Source organism: Urocitellus parryii, chromosome 13 (assembly GCF_045843805.1).
Source record: "Urocitellus parryii isolate mUroPar1 chromosome 13, mUroPar1.hap1, whole genome shotgun sequence".
NCBI lineage: Eukaryota > Metazoa > Chordata > Mammalia > Rodentia > Sciuridae > Urocitellus > Urocitellus parryii.
In genome coordinates this window covers 71,390,908-71,400,911 of record NC_135543.1, presented here as the reverse complement: position 1 = coordinate 71,400,911, position 10,004 = coordinate 71,390,908, and the positions used below count along the sequence as shown (strand labels likewise).

Genomic DNA, 10,004 nt, shown 5'->3' with positions numbered 1-10,004 from the left:
TCCTCCAGCTTTGTTTATCCCCAGTATTGTTTAACTCTTCCGAGATTTTTGTCTCTCCTTATAAACTTTAAAATTGGTTTTTTTAGTCTCCACAAATGAACTTGTTGGAAGTTTGTTTGGATCACATTGAAAATAGAGAGCAAATTGGCAAGAAGTGACATCTTAATAATGTTCAGTTTTTCTATCCATGTTATCAAACACCTCCCCGTTCATTTGGATCTTCTTTATTCCATCACAGCTTCAAAGTTTTCCTCATAGCGGTCACATAAATTTTTTTAGTTTTCTTTCTGAATAATTAATTTGGGGGCTAATAAAAATAATAATTTAAAAAATTTTATATTCTACTAGTTCATTGCTGGTATATGATGAAGAGACAGATTTTTCTACATTAATCTTCTCTCTTGCAACTTTGGTATAATTACTTATTCATCCAACGTGTTTTCTTGTTGATTGTGTTTGATTTTCTATGTAGACAATGCGGGCACCTGCAAAGATAGTTTTATTTCTCCCTTTCAGAACTGTATAAACTAAAATCTTTAGTTTTTTAATATGAGATTACATTAATTAATTAATTTATGAGGGTTGGCACAGAGATAAATCTCAGTTGGTTTTACTATATAATTCTTTATATTTATTGTTGAAGAATACTTGTTTATATCTTGATCCTTTTGCATCTCTTTTTGAAAGATATTGGTCTGTAACATTTGTGTAATATTTCTGTCTCATTTTGTTATTTGAATAATACAGACCCAATAGAATGAGTTAAAATATTGTTCCTCTGCTTCTACCTTCTGAAAGAGATTATACAGAATTTAAACCTTAAAAATTTTTGTTAGGATTAACCAGGAAACTATCTGGGCCTGAAGATTTCTGTTTTAGAAGGTTATTTATTTGGGTACTGGGAATTGAACTCAGGGGCACTCAACCACTGACCCACATCCCCAGCCCTATTTAATTTAGAGATAGGGTCTCACTGAATTTCCCAGTGCCTCACTTTTGCTGAGATTGGTTTTGAACCAATGATCCTCCTGCTTCAGCCTCCCAAGCTGCTGGGATTACAGGTGTGTACCACTGTGCTCAGCTTTGTAAGGTTTTTATGTATTGACTCAATTTCTTCAATAGTCATAATTCTGCTTAGATTGTCTATTCTTTTGTGTGAATTTTGGCAGACTTGTTTTTAAAGAAACTAGTCTGCTTCATGTCGTTTATTGAATTTGTGGGCAAAGAGTTGTTCAGAGTGTTCCTTTATTATCTGGTTGGTATCCATAAGATTCAGTATTAATGATGCTTCCTTAATTTTTGTTATTCCCAAGTTGTACTTTTTTTTTTGGTTTGTTAGCCTGTCTGGAGATCTATTTATTATATTGTTTTTTTCTTTTTCTTTTCTTTTTTATATTAAATGTTAAAATTATTGACATTCTAGGTAAGGTATAGAAATTATGAAAACCTTAGGCTATAGCTATTAAAACCTTACATACAAGAGCTACTTCTAATTTATTGCAAGGCTTACTTCCCAAACAGCTAGTCACAGCTGGATTGATAGAGTACTTGGGAAATGTGGCAATATGGTTTATGTAAGTATCCCACATTATAAATCTACTGGAGACGCAAAGTTATTGGACCTTGTGGAATTCAAAGCAAAAGAACAAGCAGCAAAAATTATTGAGATACATCCAGATACCAAGGGGAAAATAAATCGAAAGGTGTAACAAGAGTCCCAAGTAGGAGAATTTTTTAGCCATCGTTTCAGTTTCTCAACAATCTACCCAAAGCAGCATCAAGAAAACTTGCCAAAACAGTGAAAAACAAGCCTATTTCAACCAGAGTAGCTGATATTTGTTTGATATTGAAATAGGTGTAACTGAACTAAAGTCAATGATTACTTGTTTAGAAGAAAACCAAAAGAAGAAAGTTTGAATGAAGAAGAAAGACCAGGGCTGCGGTGGTGGCTCAGGGGTGGAGCAGGTGCCTGGCACGTGCGAGGCACTGGGTTCAGTTCTCAGCACCGCACAGAAATAAATGGATAAAGATCCATCAACACCAAAAAAAAAAAAAAGAAGAAGAAGAAGACAATGTCCAGACCCAGGCAGCATAACCACGTGTGAAATGAAAGATCCGGGATTCATGTCCAAGGACTGTGAAGCAGAAACTCGTGAGCTCCAATACAACCTGCCACAAAGAGGAAAGAACAGGGAGGAGAAGTGTCCGCTCGCCTGGGGTCAGAGCAGGACCCGGCCCCTGAATCAAAGGTAAAGGAAATGGCTCGCAAAGACCACGTTAGAGAAGAAGCCACTGAGGTTCCCAGGTGAGCAGAGGGAGAACGCTAGGTCGTGGTCTGAGATGCTGCGGGCGTTTCAACCCCCTTAGAAAGGCCTTCAGCTGGAGGGAGGACGGGGGCTGACCGCTGCGCTGGACGCTGCGGCTGGAAGCTGCGATGTTCCGGGTCCAGGACCTGGCGCCGCAGCTGGACCCTGGACCCGCAGGAGATGAGCGGAGGATGCGGGAGGACGCGATCTCCTCCAGACGGACCTTCCTTATCCACGTGGCCCTGCTGAGAGTCACCCCGTTTATCTTAAAGAAACTGGACATCACGTGGCCATGCATGACAAGAAGAACCTGGTGACAGTGTCTCCTCCTCTCTGCAAATGAATGGGCCCGGAAGGGTGTCAGAGACTCTCTGATTGAAGGGACATAAAAATTCTACTTGCTAACAACAGGTTTGGCTCTGATTACTGACCTTCAGAGCTGAAATTCACCACCATTTGGAAAGTCTGAAAAGACATCTTGTGATCATAGTGTGACCTCATCCTGGTGACACTTGGCCTCTGAATGTGGGTGTGATTGTCAATAGTGTCAACTCCCTTTCGTTAATTGTAAGGGGATCATGTCTGAAATGGCACTGTCTGGTCAGTCATTTCTGTTTACATTCTTACTTCTGTCCAGAGTGTCTTTGTGAAGAGCCCTTACAATGATGTCTTATGAAGTCAGCACCCAACCACAATGACATTTAATCACAGGACTGTGAGTCCATGTTTTTAATAAACATAGCAATTAAGAAAAAAATGCCTTTAACTGTATTTTGATTTCTCTAGATTTGGAATTCTCTGCAGAAGAAGAAAAGGATACTGGCAATGTGATTGACAGTTCTCTACTAAGAACCAGAAGGAAGCGTGACATGAGCCTCCTCCCGGGGGTATGTGGCACGGATCAGGGGATTGTGGTGGGCTACACAATGATGGCACCCCAACACTCTCCAGTAAATACACCTCGGGGTGGTTTCCTGACAATGGTTTCCAATTTGGCCCCATGATTTGATTTGGTCAATGGTCCATCATAGAGTGTCATGTAGGAGAGGCTACAAAAGAGTTTACACATGGGGCTGGCTCTCTCAGAGTACAGCCATCATCCGCTGAAGCTCAGTCTAGCCTGGTGGAGGGTGAGTGAGCACAGGAAGCACAGGCATCCACCCTCCAACCCACCCTCCAGGACCCTTTTGAGAACCCTGATATATGGGGGAACCATTTCAAACATTCTCGGTGAAGTCGATTCATCAGCTAAACGTAGCTCCCTGAATGGCAACCCTAGCGGAATAAACCACAATCAAACCAGAGAATCTCAAGCATTAAAATAGTAGTGTTTGAAGTCACTATGCTTTGAGATGGATTCTTGTGAAGCGAGAGTCAACCACAATGGTGGTTTCTGTGCAGGTTTGGCTTCAGCACTGATAATTTGAATAGGACTGAAAATGAAGTCAATTTTCATATTTAAATCTTTCATGATAGCTTATATTATCTCATGTTAGATTTTACTCTACTTAAATGCCCCAGATAAGATAAAATAGATTGGATTATTTTTATTGTCTTTTATTCCTGAATATTGGGTGTAGTTGTGAATTTGGAAGACCATGACTTTATCTTAAATTAACATTTCTGTGTTAGTGAGTTGTTCTTTTTTAAAAACCTTCCAGCTCTTTTACCTGCTCTGGAATTGCTAGGCACCTCGGCATTGAGACTGAGGGAGGGACACAGAGCTCTTCGGCCTTCTCTGAGGCATCAAGAGAAGCCCATTGAAGGAGGAGAAGCCACACACCCTCATTGTTGACAGTTACACCATGAATCTGGCTGCTCTTGTACTAAGAGCTGCTTCCATGTTTCACTTAGTGAGGTAAATGGTGATATAAAAATAGAAACTCCTGTGTAAGAAATATCACGCACTACATAATTGCTTACTGTATATAACTACAGGATGTAACTATGTGAGCTTACCTTAGTCCATATTTGATAGTACTCTCACGACATTTATATAGTGACTTTAGAAAATCACTTCTAAGGATACTAAAAAGCAATCTCTCCTTATTCATGTTCCATGAACTCCTGAAAAATCCTTTAAGTCACTCATGATCATTGGCCTGCTTGAGTTTTCTCTATATGTGCCTGAGTTTTCTCCTAGATAATGGGTTGGGAGTTATACAGCATTTTTAAAAATTAATGTTGTTTGTAAATTTAACTAATCTGTGTACACACCATAGCAATTTTTCACATCTAGCAACTGTCCAGTGTATGCCTGTTAAGTGAACACAAGAAGGATGGGGTCAATTCTGCTGCAATAAATATTTCTCATATATATATATAAAAGAAAGGGGCTGGAGGGAGAGAGATCCACAAATTAGAAGCACGTAACTTGCCAAAACCTGCTTAGCATCAGGGTCTATTTCTAGGTGGGCTTCTGTAATGAGGAGGACAATGTATAACATAATTATTTCTAATAGTAATTGTTTTTTAGTTGTTGATGAACTTTATTTATATGCTGCACTGAGAAGCAAACCCAGTGCCTCCCACGTGCTAGGCTGGCGCCGACCACTGAGCGACAGCTCCATCCCCATCTGATAGTGATATGGGGATTTGGATGTGAGGTGTCACCTGAAAACCTCTTGTGTCAATTCAGGAAGTCCAAAGTGAAATCATTAGATTAGGAGAGCAGAAACCTCATCAATGAATTGATCCGTTTGATGGAATGATAATTTGAATGAATTGCTGGGGTAGCCATAGGCAGGTCAAATGTGGCCACAGGAAGTAGGTCACTGGTCTCTGAGGGCCTCCTTAGAGTCACATTTTGTCCTTGGCTGCTTGTTCTTTGTTCTCTATCCCCCACCCTGTCTCCCTCTCTCTCCTTCCTGGCTGCCTGAGCTGAGGAGTTTTTATCTGTTATTCCCTCACCTTGGTCCAGAGCCATAGAGTCAGCTGACCAAGAATCGAACCCCTGTAACTAGGATCCCCCCAAACTCTTCCTCCTGAAGTTGTTCTTGTCAGGTATTTGGATCACAGCGATGAGAATCTGACTAACCCAAGCAATCTGAGTCATTGCAGTGAAAAAGTGACATCTACTCACTGGTGCATTCTAAAGCCATTAAACTGTATCAAGATGCCCTCAGTTCCTGTAGGCCACGGCACCTCTCTTCAGGGAGGCCCAAGTGCCTTGATGTTAGAGGACCTTCCCAAGGTCATATGATCAGTGAGTTGCATGAGAAGGTCTGGCACCCAGATTTCTAACTTGTGATCATCCACAAGTTATTATCTCCTCTGACTTGGCCAAAAATAGATATTTGGAATCTAAAATAGCACCAACTGGGGTAAAGAATTTCCCCACCTAAAGTGTAGAAGTTAAAATCTGATTGGTGAAGAGTGCAGGAAGTGGACCCCTGTTCTCGTGGCAGACATGAATTTGGGCGTATCACCAAGTCCGCTGTGTCATTCTCTGCTCAGAGGCGACCTACTAGTGCCCTATTTAACCTTTACTTTCATTTATAATCAAATTCTCTTGTTTGGCTTTGCATGTCTGACTCCAGATTTTCTTTTGCCAGCACACAAAAATGAAGGTTTAGCGTTTGGGCCCCTCATTCAACTGTGACGCTAAGCACATGATGTAACACGGCACTTTCATTTTCCATGTAACCCGCTTGTTAAAGGGCTTAGTAACCCGCTTGTTAAAGGGCTTAGTAAAGTAATTGATATGGACCCTACTCGGCAAACTCATCATGGCCATCTGAACTGGAATCTTTGGGATGTGTACATGAATTGAAGCACTCATAGGCTGGTACGTCGTCCCCTTATGAGCACCTGGAGCCCTGGCCCTGGCCCAAGCTGTGCCTGTCTAAGCTGTGCATCCCCATGCTGTGCTGCCAGAGTGGTTCCCCGGCAAAGCTGCTGTTTTACACGCTGTACTCATTAAACCCAGGATAGGGGGCATTTCAACTGGGGCTCGAGGGACTTGTTTACCTGGGGATGGGTTAACAATTTCTTGCAAGAATGTAAAATGCCACCAGCCTTCCTAACTTGATCCCTGTTGGTTCTGTTGGATTCTGGACCTGTGGTCACAGTTTATTCCCTGAGTAGACTAAAAAAAATTTTAAAATACTTTGGGACACTACAGTTGATCTCCTGGTCTGGTATGCCATTCAATTTCAGATTTAGTAATCACTGGAAGAACCTGTCTGTTGGCCAACATTAGCCCCAGTTGCTGCTGCCATGATGTGTTACAGAGACGATACCACCAGAGCCATCTTTTTTATTTATTCATTTATTTTTGATACTGGGAATTAAACTCAGGGGCACTCAACCACTGAGCCACATCCCCAGCTCTATTGTGTATTTTATTTAGACACAGGGTCTCACTGAGTTGCTCAGCACCTTGCCCGTGGCTGAGGCTGGCTTCCAACCCATTGTCCTCCTGCCTCAGTCTCCCAAGGGGCTAGGATCGCAAGTGTGCACCATGGTGCCCAGTCCACCAAGGCCATCTGGCTGGATGGCAGATTTACCTTTGCAAGTCCTTATTCAACATTTACTTTTTCATCCATACTTGCAGTCTTTTGCTGTTCTTGCTGTTTTCTCTGGATCCTGTGCTGTTATCAAGACAAAGGGTGCTTGCTCCCGTGATATCACGCACCTCAGATCACACATGAAAACCTAAATTAAGGCCTTGTCTGTTTCTGTCCCCTCTGTAAGAGAGATGATAAGTCATTTATTTGGTTCCTGGAGCTCCTAGGGGACAAAAAAAAAAACAAAACAGGTTGTTACTATCATTTCAATAATTCTTGTTTCATTTTGTGCTTGTGCTTCTACTGCGGTATCAGCTCTGCTTATAAGCTGGTCAGATGGCCTTGTAGCATGCTATTACACCATGCCAAAACCTCACAAAAGCTCGGGTGACATCACAAAAGGGAGGCCCATGAGATTGTAAGAGCCGGTCATGAAAGGTGGAACTTATAGCCTTAGCTTGACATGACTGCGGTCATCTTGAGTCCTAACCACCATATTCCCCAGGAGAGCCCCAGTGAGTCATTCCTGCACAGGTTCCCAGCATAGAACAAGCAGACAAAACCATTAGAGTGATACAAATAGAGCTTTACAACCAGACCCTTGCTCCAGGAGTGTGCCTGACTCTGACAGACCTCCATTTCAGCTGAGACATTCACTTTTGTCCCAAATTGTGGGAATGCAACTGATCTTGCTGCCATCCAGGACACATTTTTGTCAGAAACTCCCAATAAAATGCACTCTGCGATCCCGGATCAATCTGAGTCTCTTTCTGGTTTCATGGCACCTTGGTGCTGGTTCTCATACATCGGGACTGGGTTGTTCTGAAGTGATAGCTCAGAAAACAGTAGGAAGCCTCACAATGAGGGCCAGAAGTGCTCTGTCTTGGACTAAAATCAACAAACTGTTTCCATATAAATTCATACATTTTTCATCAATGGAGCACTTTACAAAAACTCATACATAAAGGAATATCTTAATTTTTACAATATTAAAATATTTGTGTAACTTATGCAAAATTCATCCTTTTCAGATTTGTTTAATTGTCTTCTGTGTCATGGCATAGTTTATATTTTAAATGTGATAAATCTACTCTTGTAATGCAAATTTGTTCAGATTTCTGTCACGGGATAAATAAACCCCATGAGTAGTCATTCTCTTTTCATAGCTAAAGCAAAATTTGCTCCCTGATTATTCTTGTCAATACCTCCCACTCTGCCTGAGTTTTTTCCTATTGCTCTCTTAACTAATTGGAGAATAATACAGAAGATTTCTGATTTCTGATGGTTTGACTGACCATTTTTCAACTTTGAATTGGCCCAAAAGTGTGCCCATACAACCATTCTGGGTTGTTGGGTTTTGTTTTTTGTTTTTGTTTGTTTTTTACATTCAGTATAATATAAATATTCATCCTGCAAAAGTTCAATGGGCGTGAGTTCAGTGGCAGAGGCCTCGGGTGGACCATGCTGCTGCCAATTAAAAGAAAAAAGGAGAGTTTTCGAGCCCAGGCTCTGCAGCAGCCATCACTGACTCGCCCTATGGAGACCCCATGGATCCAGAAGATGCCCTGAGGCAAATACCAAAGCAGTTTCCAGTTTCCCCCGACAGCAGATGTTTGAGCTAATGAGACAGATGAAGCTGTGTGTCCAGAAGAGTCACCCAGAAGCTCCAAACAGTTTACTTCAAAATCCACAACTGGCTTATGCACTGCAAGCAAAAGTCGTGAGGCCAATCATGGATCCTGCAAGTGCTCTGAAAATTCTGCATCACAAGGTACATGTCACACCACTGATTCCAGGCAAACCTCAGTCTGTGTCCAGCCCTGGCCCTGGTCCTGCCCCTGGGCTGTATCCAGGACCTAATGTTCTACTCCACCTGCAGTATCCTCCAGCTCCTCAGCCTCAGTACCTGGCTGGAAGACCCGTGGAGGACATTCCTCCTCTGATGCAGACTCCTCTCCAGGTGGAATTCCAGCTCCAGGGCGAATCCCAGCAGGAGTTCCTGGACCTGCTCCTGGTTCCTTAACTCCTGGAGGAGCAATGCAGGCACAAGTTGGAATACCAGGAGTTGGCCCAGTGCCCTTGGAACAGGGACAAGTACAGATGATGTCAGATCCTAGAGCTCCTGTGGATCCTAGAGCTCTGGTGGAGGCCTGCCTCCTCAAGGACCGTCAGGAGGTGCTCCAGGTGACCCACGTGGAGTTTCTGGAGAAGTAGAACCTAGGGGTTATCTGAGTCCACCCATCAGGGTCCCCACGTGCACCACGCCTCTGGTCATGACCCCTGTGGTCCTTCCTCTCATGATTGGAGAGCAGGGCCATTATCAGATCCCAGATTACTAATTGCAGAGCCTGCAAGGCCCATGACAGACAGAAGGGAGCTACCTACAGATGGAGAGGAGGTGGAGGTTCTCAAGGGACAAGGCTTGAGCCTGGAAACAGAGGTCTCAGACACAAGAGAAATGGAGACAAGAGCAGTGGCAAGCTGTGCCATGGAAGCCAAACGGCTGGAAGCCAGAGGATCGGAGATGAGACGCCCTGGGCCTAAGGACTGGTGGAAAACAGGGTCCTGGTCCATTAATATCGGGATAAGTGGTCCTGAGGGACCTAGACAGGTCCCAAGAATTTCAGGAGTAGGAAATCCTGGAGGTGGCATGCCTGGGGGCAGGCATACAAGCAGGAGGAATGCAGGGAGCAAGTATGCAGGAGGCAAGCAGGCAAGGCGGAGGCCAGCCAGGAAGTTTTAGTCCTGAGCAGAGCCGGTAACTCCAGAGGATCAACACAAAGCAGCTTGGATCATGCGGCTTCTTCAGCTGAACGCAGGTCAGATTGCCATGCTGCCTCCTGAGCAAAGGCCGAGCGTCCTGATTCTAAAGGAGCAAATCCAGAAATCCACTGGAGCAGATTGAAAGATCTAAAAAAATACTTGGCTGTGGTTTCATAGAGCTTATTCTGTAGCACAGAAAATGGGTGCAAGAAGCTGACTTCTGCATCCCTACACTTTAATGATTAGGGTTCCCTCCTACAACTTAATCACATTTCTTGTTCACTATTTTTTTTAGTTATACTAACAGTAGAATATAATTTGACATATTTAATTGAGGGTGGGGGTAAAGGGAGTGGGGCTCTCCACTTTGTCACTGAAAATATGCAAAAATGACTCTGAAAATGATTGTATCAAATAAGATTACAAA

The 10,004-nt window shown here is 43.0% G+C and overlaps 2 pseudogenes; both read left to right on the top strand.

The window, feature by feature from the left end:
- The first annotated feature begins 2,434 nt into the window (after positions 1-2,434).
- LOC113199015 (mitochondrial import receptor subunit TOM5 homolog pseudogene) lies at positions 2,435-2,623 on the top strand (annotated as a pseudogene).
- A 750-nt stretch (positions 2,624-3,373) lies between these two features.
- LOC113199014 (cleavage stimulation factor subunit 2 tau variant-like) lies at positions 3,374-9,719 on the top strand (annotated as a pseudogene).
- The last annotated feature ends 285 nt before the right edge of the window (positions 9,720-10,004 follow it).